This window comes from Rhinatrema bivittatum, chromosome 7, assembly GCF_901001135.1.
Source record: "Rhinatrema bivittatum chromosome 7, aRhiBiv1.1, whole genome shotgun sequence".
NCBI classification, from domain to species: Eukaryota; Metazoa; Chordata; class Amphibia; order Gymnophiona; family Rhinatrematidae; genus Rhinatrema; species Rhinatrema bivittatum.
This window is the reverse complement of record NC_042621.1, coordinates 229542885-229559185: the sequence shown is the minus strand read 5'-3', so window position 1 is coordinate 229559185 and position 16301 is coordinate 229542885.

Sequence of the window (16301 nt, the reverse complement as noted above, 5' to 3'; positions counted from 1 at the left end):
AGAGAAGAGGCCAGAGCCTCGAGAAACTGTTGCTGTTCTTGTACCTTTAGGGCCAGGCCAAGAATAGCCTGGAGGGCACGCGGCTCCGCCGAGTCCATGGCCTTTGCAATCTGTTGCGCTGGAGATGGACCCTTGGGCCGAGGTGGGGTTGACGCTACCCGTAGGACTGATCCTACGGGTCCCCACCATCGGCAGGCAGAGAGGGCTGACGGACGGAGGCCGGCTGGCGCTTCACCAATACCAGCCCTTGTTCCCCGCGGATTGAGCCTTTGGGTGCCGGGGCCGACTGGGACTTAGGTGGCTTCCTTCAATGGTCGTCAATGGGTGGATTGAGGTCAGCCCAGAGGCAGCAACTAGTGTAGGTAACAGTCTGTACTGGACGAGTCAGAGTCCTGGAGACCCAGGCACCAATAGGAACACAGTCTGACAGAAGGCGCCCGAACAAGAGCAGGCCGAAGCCTGAATGAACCATGTCCAGGACAAAGGCTGAAGAGGCGTCTTTAAGCAAGCTGGATTCAGGACTGGTGGCAGGCTGGAAGCAGTGGCAAGCAAGGCTGAGGTCTGGACAAGGAGAGAGTCAAAGGATGGTCAGACGAAGCAGAAGTCAAGGGCTGGAGAGAAGCAATGGCATGGTCAGGCAATGCAGAGGTCCGGGGCTGGAAAGAGGCAACAGAGTATTCAGGCAATGCAGAGGTCCGGGGCTGGAGAGAGGCAACGGAGTAGTCAGGCAATGCAGAGGTCCGGGGCTGGAGGGAGGCAACACAGTAGTCAGGCAATGCAGAAGTCCGGGGCTGGAGAGAGGCAACGGAGTAGTCAGGCGATGCAGAGGTCAAACCAGCTTAGCATTCTGAAGGAGAGACGAAGGAACAGGAACCCAGAAACAAGGAAACAGGAACGAAAGCAATCAGGATCAGGAACCAGGAACAGTAGAAGCAACGAGCACTTGACTAGCAAGGGGACCTGTTGCAAAGGCGATTTGAGAGAGCGGAGCCCGGGTTTATATACTAGAGCTCTGCCAATGTCATCATCCGGGGCTGCGGCCAGGTTCCCGCTGCGAGCCCTATGAAAGGATCAGCTGTGCGCGCATGCACGCCTAGGGAGGAGCGCGGTGCTTGATGGGATGGTGATGAGAGAACATTGCACAAATCTCATCTTTGGGTGAGTTTCCTCACCCCGAAGTCATCAAATCTTTACAAGAGTGCACTGTTCTGTTCGTACGTTGCACTCTGCATGTCAAAGTGGCCCCTAACCCCTACACTAATACCTACACCTCACCTCGAGTAGCTAGGTGGGCCTCCTATAGAGGTATAAATACCTACCTAGTATGAGGGCCTTATAGCTAGGCACTGTCTCTCTCTCCCCAGTGATTGTAGGTAGGAACTGCAACAATTGTGGTACTTACCGCAAAGTGCGAAAAAGTTATCGCAGTTTGCGGAATTACTTATGTGAAAGGCTAAGAAAGCGCACTTTGTGATAAGCAGCCTATTATCATAAAATACGCCCCTTTTCCTATCGCATGTGATATTTAGTGCATTTTGATAAATCCAGGCCTTAAAAAGACTGTTCTGTTCAGTGCCACTAGATGATGTTACCCACAGATCATGGCTAATTCAGCCCTGCTCATCGACAGAAAAAGTCCTTCATCTGGCAGTAAATGGAAGTATGAAGGCTAGTACCCTGGTGAGAATCCTATGCCCCCAAACCCACCAGACAAACAAACTTCCATGTTGTCCTTCTGGGTGGATTTTTCTTTTACTTATAGCTCCTTGGTTTGCCTTCCAGGCATGTTTTAGGATGGAGGGTCTTCTAAACTCTTACAAAAACTTTCTGCAGCTTTTCTAACTAGTACAAGATACCTATTATTCTTTTTGCTGGCTCAGCATACACAATAGACATTACAAAGCAGCTATAAATTATTAAAAGATAACTTTTCTTAATTTAATTTACGAGCAGACTTAAAAAGGAAAGTAACTTCTCTGAATGCCACTTCTTTCAGTAAAGTTTTACAATTTTAACTCTCCTTTGCCAGCATAGTTCGCATACTCAGGTGAATTTTCAAAGGAGTTACGCATATAAATGTAACCTACTACTGTAGCAATTTTCAAAAGCCATTTACCCACTTAAAGTGCATTTATGTGTGCAAAACTTATTAATTCAATAACATGTATTCTAGCAATTTTCAAATGCTCACTTACATGGGTACATGTAAAACCCATTTTTAAATGTGTGTAAATCCTTTTGAAAACCAGGCCTATTGCGTGCAGTGTGAAATAGTCAACTTCATTTAGTTACCATTTCCTATTATTATTTCGGGTCACCAGTATAAATATAGTCCCTATTTAAATAACCACGGAGTTTCCCTTTTTTATCCTTGTTAGCAATTATAGATCAAATTATCTCTGGGATTCCCTCTCTATGTCACTGTTTCTACTATTTCCAGGAACGTCTGTGCATCAATCTAAAATATTTAGACCAGTGTATTCATGGTACCCTTCTTGTACCCTCACTGGGTTTTCTATAAGTAAGTTTTCTATAAGTACTATTTCTATGTTGGACTCAGGACCTTCTGACTATACACTAGATCTACTATCCTCATCATTCTCACTATACTTCATTTGGTCACATCTTTACTTTCAGGAAATAGAAACAATTTGATATGATTTCTGTGTACCAGATGGGTTTCATTAGCAAATCTTATCCTGTAAGTGCTACCTTCTGGTCAAAACATGTGAATTACTTTGTACAGTATTCTTCTAGGTATCTTAAATCTTGTTTTCTTAGCGTTCAGACAGGTGCATCCAGAACCAGTGGGTTATACACCTCTACCAGCAGATGGAGATGCAGCAAAGCTGACATCACAATATTTATACCCCTGCATTAAAAGCTTGCCACTATTCTCAGTCTCCAACAGATGGTGGACGTGCATCTCCCTACTAGGGATTGCTTACATTTTCAAATGGAGAAAAGAAAAAGGAAATTTATTCGCCCCTCCCTCAGTCGAGAATTCCTGAGGTGATATATTTGGATCCTTTCCTCAGACGAGTGCCTTGGTCCGGTAACTGGTTTTCAGCCAGCGTGGACTTAACTGTAAATAAATAAATAAATAAATAAACTGAAAGGCAAGCAGGAGCAGGAAGCCAAGCACAGTGGTGAAGATATATGCCCTCTCCTCTCGCAGCTGGAGACTGTCTCTATTCTTGGCCAGAACAGGCTGAGCTCAAGTAAGGTGTAAAAAAACAAAAACCCAGGAGGAGGGGAGTTTGGTTAAGATCCCGCTTGTTTTGGAATTTTTGCAGGATGGACCGACGTCCATTTCCCTGCCATTTCTGGACAGGGCAACGATGCAGAGGAATATTGCCTGTTATGGTCCTTAATTCATTAAAGATACAGGTGGCAGCTCTTGCCTGTTTCAGAGATCAGGTGAATGGTGGACTCTTGTTGGCTTATCCAGATGTGGCCCATTTCTTGAAAGGAGTGAAGCATCTTCATCCTCCCTTGTGATTACTGGTGCCCTTGTGGAGTCTTAATCTAGTTTTATATTTTTTAGCAGGTCCTACTTTTCAACCGATGTATAACCTTTCCTTGAAGTTACTGACCTTGAAAATGGTGTTTCTTGTGGCAATTTGTTCTATGCGTCAAGTATCCAAAATGCAGGCCTTGTCTTGCTGGGAGTCATTTCTACAAGTGACTCTGGGGGCAGTACAGCTATGTACTGTTTCTTTTTTGCCAAAAGTAGTCTCGGATTTTCACTTGAATCAGTCCATTTCCCTGCCATCTCTGGACAGGGAAAGAGATGCGGATGAATATTGCCTGTTATGACCCTTGGATATCAAGAGACATATCTTGAGGTATTTGGAGGTTTTTAAAACTCTCAGGAAGATAGATTGCCTGTTTGTTCGCCATGGTAGAAGTAAACAGGATGAGCTGGTGTCGCGGGCTACATTAGCCTGCTTGTTTAAGGTAGGTAATCACTGCCACTTATGTGGATCCTGAGCAGCTGTTGCCTAGACAGGTTAGGGCTCATTCCACTTGGGCTCAGGCAGTGTCATGGGTGGAGGTTAGATTTTTGTCTCCCATCGACATTTGCCGAGCTGCGACGTGGTACTTTTTATACACCTTTTCCAGGCATTATCGCCTGTATGTGCAGGCCTGGGAGAACACAGCCTTCATAAGTGCGGGTTTGAGTGGACCGTGGGCAGCCTCCCACCCTGTTTGGGAGTAGCTTTGTTTTATCCCACTGGTTCTGGATCCACCTGTCTGAATGCTAAGAAAGGAGAAATTACGACTTATCTGATAATTTCCTTTTCTTTAGTACAGACAGTGGATCCACCTTCCCACCCTTGGCTGCTGAATGGTTGTGCTATGGTACTCCTGTGTGGCTGTGTACTTCAGGGAGTACTGATAAGTGTCAATCCAGTCCCTAGACTAGTGTTATTGCACTCCTTATCTAAGCTCAGTGGTTTCTTTTTGTTGTTTGTTGTTTGTTAATAATCAAGTTTTTGTTAGTGTAACGCCCGCTTGACTGCTTACCTCGTGAGACATTCCTGCGTCCAAGACCGACCTGGCAAGCGCCCCCCCTGGGGCAGACTCCTTCAGTCCATGCATTCTTGGTGCCTGGTGCCTCCACTTGGGGAAGAAGGTGTTAGTGTGTGGGATTTCCCTCCCTTCACCCCAGTAAAACAAATGGGACTGTGAACAAGGCTAGCAGTATGTACAAATATATACAGGTTTATTAGACTATATATGTATGTACATTTCTACATGACTATGTACATCCTAACAGGATATCGAACAACACACTTAGCTACTCGTGGTTAGTAGTCTCAGGCCACACAACTATAAACTTTGCTACAAAATAGCAAGAACATTTAATATTTGGCAATTTGAGGATGTTGGCCCCCATAGTATACCACCATATAGAAGGGACTTCTTGCATTCCTGCTTGTTATTATCCACCCCCTTTTATCTCAAGTCTCACCCATGTAAAAAATGCAACTGGGCTGGTGGGCAGTACTGGCTTGGGGGGTGTCCGTGGTGTCTAAACCATTGCCATTTCCTCTGTACTACCTCCGCTCTGCTAAAAGGTCCATGCTCTCTTTAGAGGATTTGAAAACACACTTGGTCCAATGCTGGGGTCCCCACCTCCTGAGGGACCTGACTCTGTCTCCTGGTCTGTCAATGGGGGTCTATGTCCTCCTGGGGGACCCACTCCACATCCCAGAATGGTGCTGGGGTCCACGCCCTCCTGGGGGAGCCAACTCTGCCTTTGGATCTGCCTCTGCGGTCCACACCCTCCTGGGGGCTCCTTGATCTGCCACTGGGGTCCACACCCTACTGGTGGATTGCTCAATCTGCCACTTGGATGTCCTTGCTCCTGCGGGACTGCTCAATCTGCCATGGGATCCCTTTGCTTAAGGGGGCCCCGGGGTCACCTCCTGGTCTGCTGCTGTGATCCTCTGCCTCGTGGGGATCCAACTTCACCTCCAGATCTGCTGCTGTCCTTTGGTTCTTCTTCCTCAGTAGGAGGGTTTTCCCTGGCTTGGGTTTATAGCTTCACTAAGCTCATGGCTTGTTTAACATTTAGTGATTCAGGCCCTCTGCAGTCTCAGCTTTCAATGATTTGAGCTCCATTAAGCTCATGGTTAGTCATTCACTGTTACCCAGCCTGGATGGATCACCTTCTCTCAGCTGAAAGGTCAAGATCCAGGCAGGACTCTAGAAAGAGAATATGTGCACACCCTTCCATCCTGCTTGGTCTTTTTTATTGTTGTCTGAGAACTAGGTACCCAAGAGTATGACTCCCCTTGCTAGTCAGGGTGAGAATCCGCTTCCTAGTACATTTCTCTTATAAATCCCTCTCTCATTCAGAATTCTCCAATATAGGACTTTTTCATAGTTCTGTAATTTAGGATTTTGCTAGGTTTTGATTTAAAGTTATATTTCACTGCAAGTTACCAACAGTAGTCCAGGGGGCTAACTCTCTGACTCATCTAATCAATGATCATTTAAGCACTTTCACAATACGAGGTCTGGCAACCTTTTTCAATCTCATTCTAAGTTTCCTGGGCTGGTGGCTCATATTATATAGCTGCATAGTCCTTTTTTTTTTTCCTACTGTTCACTGAAATGGTACCATGTTCTTTAAACCCCTCCCCCTCCCTCGGGAGGGGGATTGCACTAGTTTATCCATAGTTGGCTTCTCCAGAGAACAGTTGCAGGCTGATGTCAGTGCAGGGGTATATATATACCATGACGTCAGCTTTGCTCCGTCTCCCGCTGCTGGTAAAGGTGTATGACCCACTGCTTCTGGATCCACCTGTCTATATTAAAGAAAAGGAAATTATCAGGTAAGAGTAATTTCTCCTTCTGCATATATGCAATTTTGTAGGAGTACTATCGTCCATCCTGATTACAGGTCCATGAGATTTTTTTTTTTATCAAAACGTTTCTTTCTAATTTTAAACTTTTTGCTGGACTCCTTTCTGGCAATTGCACAGTCATCTTCTAGTCATTGTCTATGTGATCCCATCCAGTCATCTAAATTAGAGTAAATCTAATTTAGATATCAAAAGTGAGAAATTGGCCACATTTTTCCCATGAGAAAATAACTAGAATCATGGCTCTGTTCCCTAGCAATAATCCCCCCACAACTCTCTCTTGCAACCTTCAATTCCTTTGAACCCACCTCCTCCCTTGAGATTCTAAATACCATAAAAAAAATGAAACCTACCACACACCCTAGTGACACCATACCCACTAAACATCTTCTTTCTGTTCCAAAAATTATAGCACTACCAATTGCTAAAATTATTAATTGTTCACTAGCCTCTGGAGAAATCCCCACTACACTTAAACAAGCTATCATCAAACCTATACTAAAAAAACCTAAAGCTGATGCCTCCGACCTAACCAACTACAGACCCATCTCAAACCTTCCTTTCCTGGCTAAAATTCTAGAAAAAATTGTAAATACGCAGCTCACTGATCACCTAGAAAAATATGAACTTCTCGCACCCTCACAATTTGGATTTCGCAAATTTATGAGCACAGAAACCCTACTCATCTCTCTCACGAATAACATAATAACTGGTTTCGACAAAGGGCAGTCCCACCTACTAGCCATGCTTGACATCTCCGCAGCCTTCGACACTATTAACCACAACCTTCTCATCACTTGGCTCCAAGAAATCGGCATAACTGATACCCCCCTGCAATGGTTTGAAGCTTACTTGCATGGTTGGCAATATAAAGTTAATTTTGAAAACCATGAATCTCAGCCATATGACATAAACCACGGAGTACCACAAGGATCAGCCCTCTCCTCTACCCTCTTTAATATATACATTCTTCCACTTTGTCACCTCCTATCTGAACTTGGCCTCCTATACTTCATCTATGCCGATGATGTGCAAATCATCATTCCTATCACTGACTCCCTCAATGACGCTCTCAAAATATGAACAGTGCCCTCAATGCTATTAGCAAACTACTTACAAATATCAAATTGGCCATTAATCCAGATAAAACAGAGCTTATAATCATTACCCCCCAAACTGCAAAACCATGCTTACTACCACTCACACACCACTCACTCCTCTATCACAAATAATGTTAGAAACCTTGGAGTCACATTAGACAACCACCTCAACTTTAAAAATGGATACTTCAAATTACATACCCTAAAGAAACTCAGACCCCTTCTATATCAACATGATTTCCGCACAGTACTGCAATCACTCATCTTTTAAAAAATAGATTATTGTAATGTCCTCCTTCTGGGCCTCCCCAAAACTACCATACTGCCTTTGCAAATGCTTCAAAATTCAGCAGCACGCATACGCACCAATACAAAAAGATCGGAACATATCACTCCCATACTTAGAGACCTACACTGGCTCCCTATTGCTCAGAGAATCATGTTCAAAACTTTTCCTTAATTCACAAAACCCTACATACTGAAAACATGACATGGCTCAATAATGATCTACAAGCACTCCAGACCCGCCAGAACACAACATGCTGCAATTCTACACACCCCCTCTCACAAAACATTCACTCTTGAGTCAACTAAAAAACGTGCATTTACCATAGCTGGGCCAATCTGTTGGAACAACATGACACCAGAATTGCATCAAGAAACCTGCCCAATAAAATTCAAGCAAAAACTCAAAACATGGCTATTCCTACAAGCATATACCTAAACTATATTTTTTCACATCAAATGCACTCTCACCTCTTCTACATTAGAATTCACATAAGTGCTCTACCCTAACCCCCAGTTATTTACAACCTAGCAATTGACCTAACAGCTTCTTTCCATTTGTTCCAGCAACCTCTTTCCAATTTGTATATAAGATCCATGATATTGCATTTATTTATCTAAATTGCATCACACTGCAATCTAATTAGTATCTCTTTTGTTCATCTTATCTTATTTAATCACGTTTATGCTCAGATATTTTTCATATAGTTATGCTCTTTTCTTCCCCTGCCCCTCTCCCTTTAATTAATATGTTAATTGTATTGCTCTGTTAATGTTAATGTGTCAAATGTAATGCTCTGTTGCTAACCCTATGTTCCTTAGCACGGTTGCAATTTTATGTTCTCTGTGAACCGATGTGAAGTTACTAAACAAATGTCAGTATATAAAAACTGCAAATAAATAAATAAATAAAATAAATAAATAAATCTTCATTGTGGCTCATTTTGGTATAAAAATCATGTGGTAGTCTGAATGTCTCTGCCAAACATTAGAAAGAATGGTGTTTATCCTCTAGAGTGTCAGGATTAACAGGACTTTGAACCCATGGCTTTGGGAGTTTCAGGTGAACCTGCCATTGAGATGCAGAGGCTATTGGCTCTCTAGAGAATCCTAGCATTTTTACTATAGACAGCTAGATATGCGTCTTCAGCAATCTGATTGGACAACACCGGGTGTGCCCCAAATTGATACCAGCACACAAAGAACTTTTAGAAGTCACACAGAGCTGGTTCAACCAGCTTTCTCAGCATCCACCCTGGTGAAATGCTACCTAACTGGTCTCTGATCCTGACCTTGTTTCCAGTGTTCCTGCTAGTAATCTTGTTCCAATGTTCCTGCTCTATCATCATGCCTCAGCCTTGCCTCTCTAGGTATGCATCTTTCCTCCTAGGTGATCTCTGATTGCTGAGCGCTGATAGTCATGACAATTTGCTATTGTCCTATAAACCAGCAAGAATTTGAACATCACAAATAAAGTTACTCAAAATTCTGTCACCATTGGAAATTAAACTGAAAAGTATAAGGGAGGTCCCTTTGGTTTAGAACTCCATTCTATTTGATCTTCAGTTAGAATCTAATTATATGAAGTTCAGGAAACTGATACATTCTTGGCTATATAATCATCTGTTTGATTGGTTTTAAGAGTATTATGGAATCCATGGCAGGCCTGTTTACTTTTATTCATTTATTTGAATTTGTAGATGGTTTTATTTTGCTTTTATTTCATTATGTTTTATGTTTTTATTATGATAGACATTTTTTTTTATTTTGCACACGGTTTTGACATTTATTTTATGAAAATCAGTATAGTAAAATAAACATTACCATTACCATTTGGACCAGCCCAAACCAGAGGCAAAATTTAGACAGTAGTCCTGAAAATTCAAGATGCTTTACAACAAACATTCTAAGAATTTCTGGTCCAGTCCCCTACCTTTCAGGTTCAGTTAATTTTATTATTGTGAACCATATATGCCATTTCTAGATGAAACATTTGAAAGAGAATAATTGTGGGGTCTTTCTCAGTGCCCATGGCTCTATACGAAAGAAAGATCTGTGTGAAATCCAGCAACAAAGTGGCTGTCTGACTAGGCCTCGAGGTTATGATTTTCATCTCTAGAGAAATGAAGAATACATAACTATGGTCATGCAAAACTTCACAGAATGGGCTCTTGGTTCACAGCAGCAGGCTTCTGTGTCTTCACTCCAACAAATCTAAAGACCCTATTTCAGATGGCCCCAGAAGCTTCTATCTGTGCACTGGTAATCTTAGTTGTCCCAGAGCTCCAGCCTCAGTCCTTGCAACGGTGATTCCAGCTGTTTCAGCAGCTTCAGTCAATGCACCAAGGACTCCAGTCCAGGCTGAGTTTGCAGTACCAAGGACTCCACTCCAGGCTGAGGGGGTCATTCTCTAATGCTATCGTACTCGAAAAGTCCCTTTTCGAGTGCGATAGCTAGCTCAGGTGGAGTCAGTCCTGGAAGAGGAGGAGTCAGGGCGGCACCAGGGCCGATGCTGCAGACACATCACTGGCGGCAATTCCTTATTGCTGCCAGTTTTGCCCCGAATAACTACACCTTTTATGGTGTAGTTATTCGGCACGAAAGCCGGCAGCGATTGCACTGCAGAGGTGCAATCGCTGCTGGCTATCGCAGGACCGCCCCCCACTTCACCCCCGCCCCCACCCCCCGTTACCGCCGGATTCTCTAAGAACTTCTAGTGGATAGAACACTTTGAAGCAATGGAAAGTTGCTTTGGCTCTGTGAGTCAAGCCTTTTGCAAATGTGCACTGATGAATCCATTTGCGAACATCCATATTTATATTAGTCCAAAATCTTTTGAGATAGCTTTTAGAGTATTCTCTATGTACACTTCCTTGGTTAAATTTGCAGGTACTATGACTTACTCTATTAGAGGGTTTTGAATGTTTCTAAACCATATTCCTGTACTACTCTTGCTTTGATTTCTCTGCCACCATAACTTCTTTTGTAGCATGTGATGTTTGGTTCTTATTTTTAACCTCTATTATCAGGCTTAGATCCGGGTGTAAGCTAAATTAGTTGAGTGGATGGACAGACTAGCTAGGTCCTATGGTCTTTTTCTGCTGTTTCTATAAGAAATGTCATGCTGGGTCGAAACTAAAGGTCCTCCAGTCAAGGGCTCCTCAATGTCCCGTCACACAAACTTATCCATCTTAATAAAACCTGTGAGTGTGACTTCTTGACCTCAGGCCCTACCCTCTGGAACTCCTTTGCCAGCAAATCTAAGATCAATCAAAGATTCAAAGCTGTTTAAGAAAGCTCTTAAGACCCACCTCTTTCAGCTGGCTTATAATGCTGATGAACAGGAGCATTATAAGCTCTATATTATATTTACAATATAAGAATACAATAAAAAGTAAGTTAAGTTTGTGTAACTTTCCCTATTATGTGTGTATTCTGACCCCACCCTATACAATGGAAAGGTGGGTAACATTTTAAATAATTAAATAAATAAAGGTCCATCAAGCCCAACATCTTGTCTCAGCCAGTAGCCAATTCAGATCACTGTATTTGGTAGGATCCCAAAGAATAGGTCCAATCTTTCTTGCTCATAACCAGGAATACGCAATGGCATTTCTAAGGCTACATGGCTAATAATGGTTTCCTTCTACCGTTTCTAAATCCAGTCATGCTAACTGCTTTTACCTTCTCATCCGGCAACAAATTCCATTGTTTAATTGTGCACTAACGGCCCAATTTTAAAATGTGCACATGTAAAGATTGGGGGTTATGCGCATGGCCAGGCATAACCCGAAGTGCCGGGCCTTGAGAAAGGGGTGGGCGGGAAAGCACCATTTGATGGTGTCCTGGGGAAGCATGCGCTGGCAGCTGGCCAGTGCACAGAGTTTACTTCTCCTCCGGCACAACAGTAAGTAGCAAAATAAAAAATTTGGGGTTAGGGTAGGTTTGGGGGGCAGGAAGGAGAAGGGAAGAGGGAGGAAGGCTAAAGTTAGGGGTAGGAGGAGTGGACTGGGAACTGGGGGAGGCCTGATTGCATCACTGTACATATTTTTCTAAAATCCCCCTCCCCAGCACAGAGCTGGCCACCCACCCACACATGCGCGCACAGACATGAAAATCCAGAGTGTATGTTATAAAATCAGCATACGCACATGGACACATATGCAGGTGTCTTAAAATCGACCCCTGAGTAAAAAAAAAATCTAACCACTTATAAAAGTGTTACCTATTAGGTTCATGGAGTGTTCTCTAGTCCTACTATACTGGAAAAGGTAAATAACTTCACTATTTACCCATTCCTTCCCACTCATAATTTTATAGACATTTATCATATCTTCCCTCCGCTGTCTCTTTTCTAAGCTGAAGAGCCCTAACTTGTTTAGTCTTTCCTCAAACAGGAGCCGTTCAATCCCCTTTATCATTTGGGTCCCTCTCCTCTACCTTTTCAAGTTCAGCTGATCTTTTTTTATTGAGATTGAGTATTTTGTGCAATTCTGATAATCCAAAGTTCAGTCACATCATGCATTGATATAGAGGCATTATGATATTCATTTTATTTTCTATTCCTTTCCTTAAAATACCTAACATTTTATTTGCTTTTTTGACCGTGGCAGCACACTGAGTCAAGGATTTCATAGTATTGTCCACAGCGACTCTGTGAGGAGTATACAGAAAACTCCCTCAGACTACTTTAAAAGACCAGTCATTGATATATGGGCTGGTGCTCCTTAAGAACCAACTCTGTAAGGGATTCCAGGCCAAGGAATACTTCCCTTACTACAGGATAAGGTATCAAGGCCCAGAAGAGTTAGAGAGGGCCCAGGCAGAAGGCCAGCCTATGCAAGAACTACTTACATTTGAGTTTTGGACTTATACAAGAGCCTGCTGAGATAAGCAGCCTTTATGCTGTATTTTTTCCTTGCCTGTAACTAAATTGTTGTTGGTGTGGAACTAGAGTTTGGCCTCCTTTTGTTCTCTTGGCTGTTTCTCAATCCATGACCACTTCTAAGCATGCACAGACTCCAAGATCTATACGGAACTCAGCATTGTGTAACTATTGTTTAGCTTATTCTTCCCTCTATGCATCACTTTGCACTTGTCTATATTAAATTTCATCTACCATTTAAATTATAAATCTTTCTTTTATTGGCTCATAGTGTAGCCTCTCATGACCTTTTATCTTTCTCCTGTAGGTAATCCTCCACTTCTTGAGGGTTATATTTTCTTCTCTTTCAGATTCTTCACCAAAAGGAAGACATGCCAAAGCACTAGCCCCACTGTTATACATCCCACGTTTATAACAGTTTTGAAGGATAACTCAGATAGATAGGCTATCAGGATAATTCCAGAGCTTGGATGATTGCTGCCTCTATAACCTGCAGCAGATTATGGTCAGTCCACACTGTAAACTTGTGATGCATTAAATAAGCTTTGTACTCTTCTGTGGCACCCCATTTTAGCACTACAATTCAAATTTAAAAGCACTGTAATTACTGTCATTTCACTCTGCTTGTCAGGGGAAGACAGGCCGCTGCAAGGTAATTACCCAGCAGGAGGAGCATAGGGGTCAAGAACAAAGCAGAGCAAGATCTTCTGCCTGGCCGACCACCTCCCCCTTGGGTTGAGCCCACAAGTTCTAGTGTGCAGTAGGTGCACTGGCAGTATTCAGGCAGGAATGAAGGCAAGCTGTGGTCAGAGATGGAGCTAGGCAAGATACATGACAGGCAAAGTAGAATCAGACAAACAAGGACATACAAGAGATAGGAGGACCACTGGACGGGCCACCGGCAACGGGGGAACAAGAGGTGGTCAACTCGTGAGATAGGCCACTGGGAGACTTAACACAGAACAAGGTTGGGAACACACAGGAAGGAAGGGAACTGGGAGACACAAACACAGGACAGGGGCAAGCTAGGAACAGATTGGTAAGAGGCCACTGGGTCTAGACAGAGCAAGGCCAAGGCAAGGAACACAGGCAAGATAGGCCACCAGGGGGTCTATACTAGATAATGGCAAGGAAAGGAATACTAGGCAAGCTAGGGCCCTGCGAGATTTTGTCAAGGCAAGGCAAATAGGAACTATAGGCAAGGTAATTGCAATGAGGGCCAAAGCAAGAAGCCAGGGTGGTGAAGAGGCCCTGTGCAAGCTGAAGGGGGGGGGGGTTTTCTGGGAGCTAGCTTTACTGCATCATGCAGCCTTCAGCGCAGAGGATAGAGTGGGTCTGGGCATGGCCCACTGAGGACCTCTGCTGAGAGGGGGGTGATTAACAGCCAGTATTGTTTGCATAGGCTACAGATTGCATATGAAATGACCCTCTGTCACGCTTCTTGGCTTAGGCTAAGCACTATACACAATCTCTTGCAACTGGCATCTGTAGTTAAAATAAATAGCAAGTCAAAGATAGAGTATGTAAATACTAAAGCAGATGTGAGCTTTTCTATTAGTAAATCAAATGTTTCCTAGCATTCAGGCATCCACTGGAAGAAAACCAGTTTCTTTAGTTTTGTTGGTTTTACCTGGCAATTGATGTAGCTGACTGGTAATCTATGTGTTAGGTCTATCACCCACAGGAAGGGCCTGTGAGCGGTTCACTCATGCCCCTGCATTGCTGAGGTGGCTGCATGTGAAGTTGACACTGGTCTTCCATGTGGCTATACACCACCAACATTCCTCCCTCATGCTATCCTCTAGGCGTGTGGACTCCCATCTCTGCGGTGGGAAAAGCCCACCATGTACTTGGATGATGTCATCTCCTGTTGCCCTATAAAAGGTCTCTTCAGTCTCTGCATCAGGATCTTCACAAGGTCTCTTGTCCTGGTCTGTTGTGGTCCTTGATCTGGTCCAGCTCTCCTGTGGGCTTGTCTGGTCTGGGTCCATCTTCATTGGCTTAAGGCTTCAGCATCCTCTTGATTTTAGAGTCTGGCTCTGAGTTCCTGGCTTTGGAAAGCTTGTTCTAGCCTGGTCTTCAGCATCCACGTGGGCCTTGTCTTCAGTCTTTATCTGGCTCTCTGTCTTTAGTTGTTGCCCGATTCATCCTCATCTTCACCTGGACCTTGGTTTTCAGCCTGTCTGGGCGTCGGCCTTGATTCTGGGCCCGCAGCTCCAGCTTGGCTCCACTTCAATCTTTAGTTCCAGCTTGGTGTAGATACAGTTTTGGTTCTGGTCTTCAGCGGATCTTTGTCCTTGCCTAGCCTGTGCCCACTTACCCACCAGCAACATGGACCAGGACCAGCCCCCGGGGTTGGGTTGGTCACGTCGTGGGACAGGGGCTCACATATACCTGTGGTCCGAAAGGGCTTTTTGGAGTGGCTGGAGGGCTACCCCCCCCTCCAGAGACACTGTGCAAAGGCTAGTATGAACCTGCAAACCCCAGAAAAATATTACGCTTCTCTCACATTTGTAGGAATGGACCAACTCTTAAGGCATCAGGTTACAGTTTGTCCCAGATAGTTGACTCCTTAAAATAAAAGTTTGCAGTTTGAAGCTTTTAATTTCACACCGCTATTGACCTGTCATTGGAACAGATGGTCAAGCTTACAGAAATAATGTGTGAAAGCTGTAGTCAATTAAAATGAGTTTTATAAGGCACTGGAATATAAAAAGATGTATTACATAAACGGAATGGCTTATGAGATGATTTAAATAGTGCAAAGGAACTTTTTTGTTAAAAACTTTTTTAAATTTTATATTATTCAAATACAAATATTTGAAACAGAAAAAATATATATCAATACAATCACATTTAAAAAAGGCAAATGCCACACCACCATACAATTATTAGTACATATTTCAAATGAGTTTACAACAGAAGGGAGATGCAAAAGGAAATATGGCACTAGAGCAGTGGCAAACAAAGGGAAAAAAAACCCCAAACAATTAGATAAAGTACTAATGGCAGACAATTATCCTATATCTAACAATGGCTCGAACATATCAGGTTAGATTTAAAACTCGCTTCTTGGGAGTCAAGAAAAGATCTCAATTGAGATAGATCATGGAAAATATAGTTCCCAGTAGCCATTACTATGACACATTACAAGGTAATCTAATAGAACAGGTAGCCCTGACTGCCAATACTTCTGAACGGATGGCTAAAAAACACCTTCCTATGTTCTTGAGGCAGCCTAGCTAAGTCTGGAAAATCTACACTTGTTGGCCTCTAAGTAGTACTTTACTCCTCTGAAAATATAGCCAAAGAATGGAATTATGATCCTAAACAAAGGCAAATGATACCAACAATGTTACCCTGCTAACCACCAGTTTGAAGAGAGAAACATAGAAATGACGGCAGAAGACTAAACGGCTCATCCAGTCTGCCCAGCAAGCTTTCACACATTTTTCTCATACTTATCTGTTACTCTGACCGCTGAGTTCAGGGCCCTTATTGGTAACTTTATGGTTCTAATTTCCTTCCACCCCCACCATTGATGTAGAGAGCAGTGCTGGATCTGCATCAAAGTGAAGTACCAAGTTTAATTTTTTAGGGGTAGTAACCGCCACAATAAGCAAGCTACTCCCATGCTTATTTGTTTACCCAGCC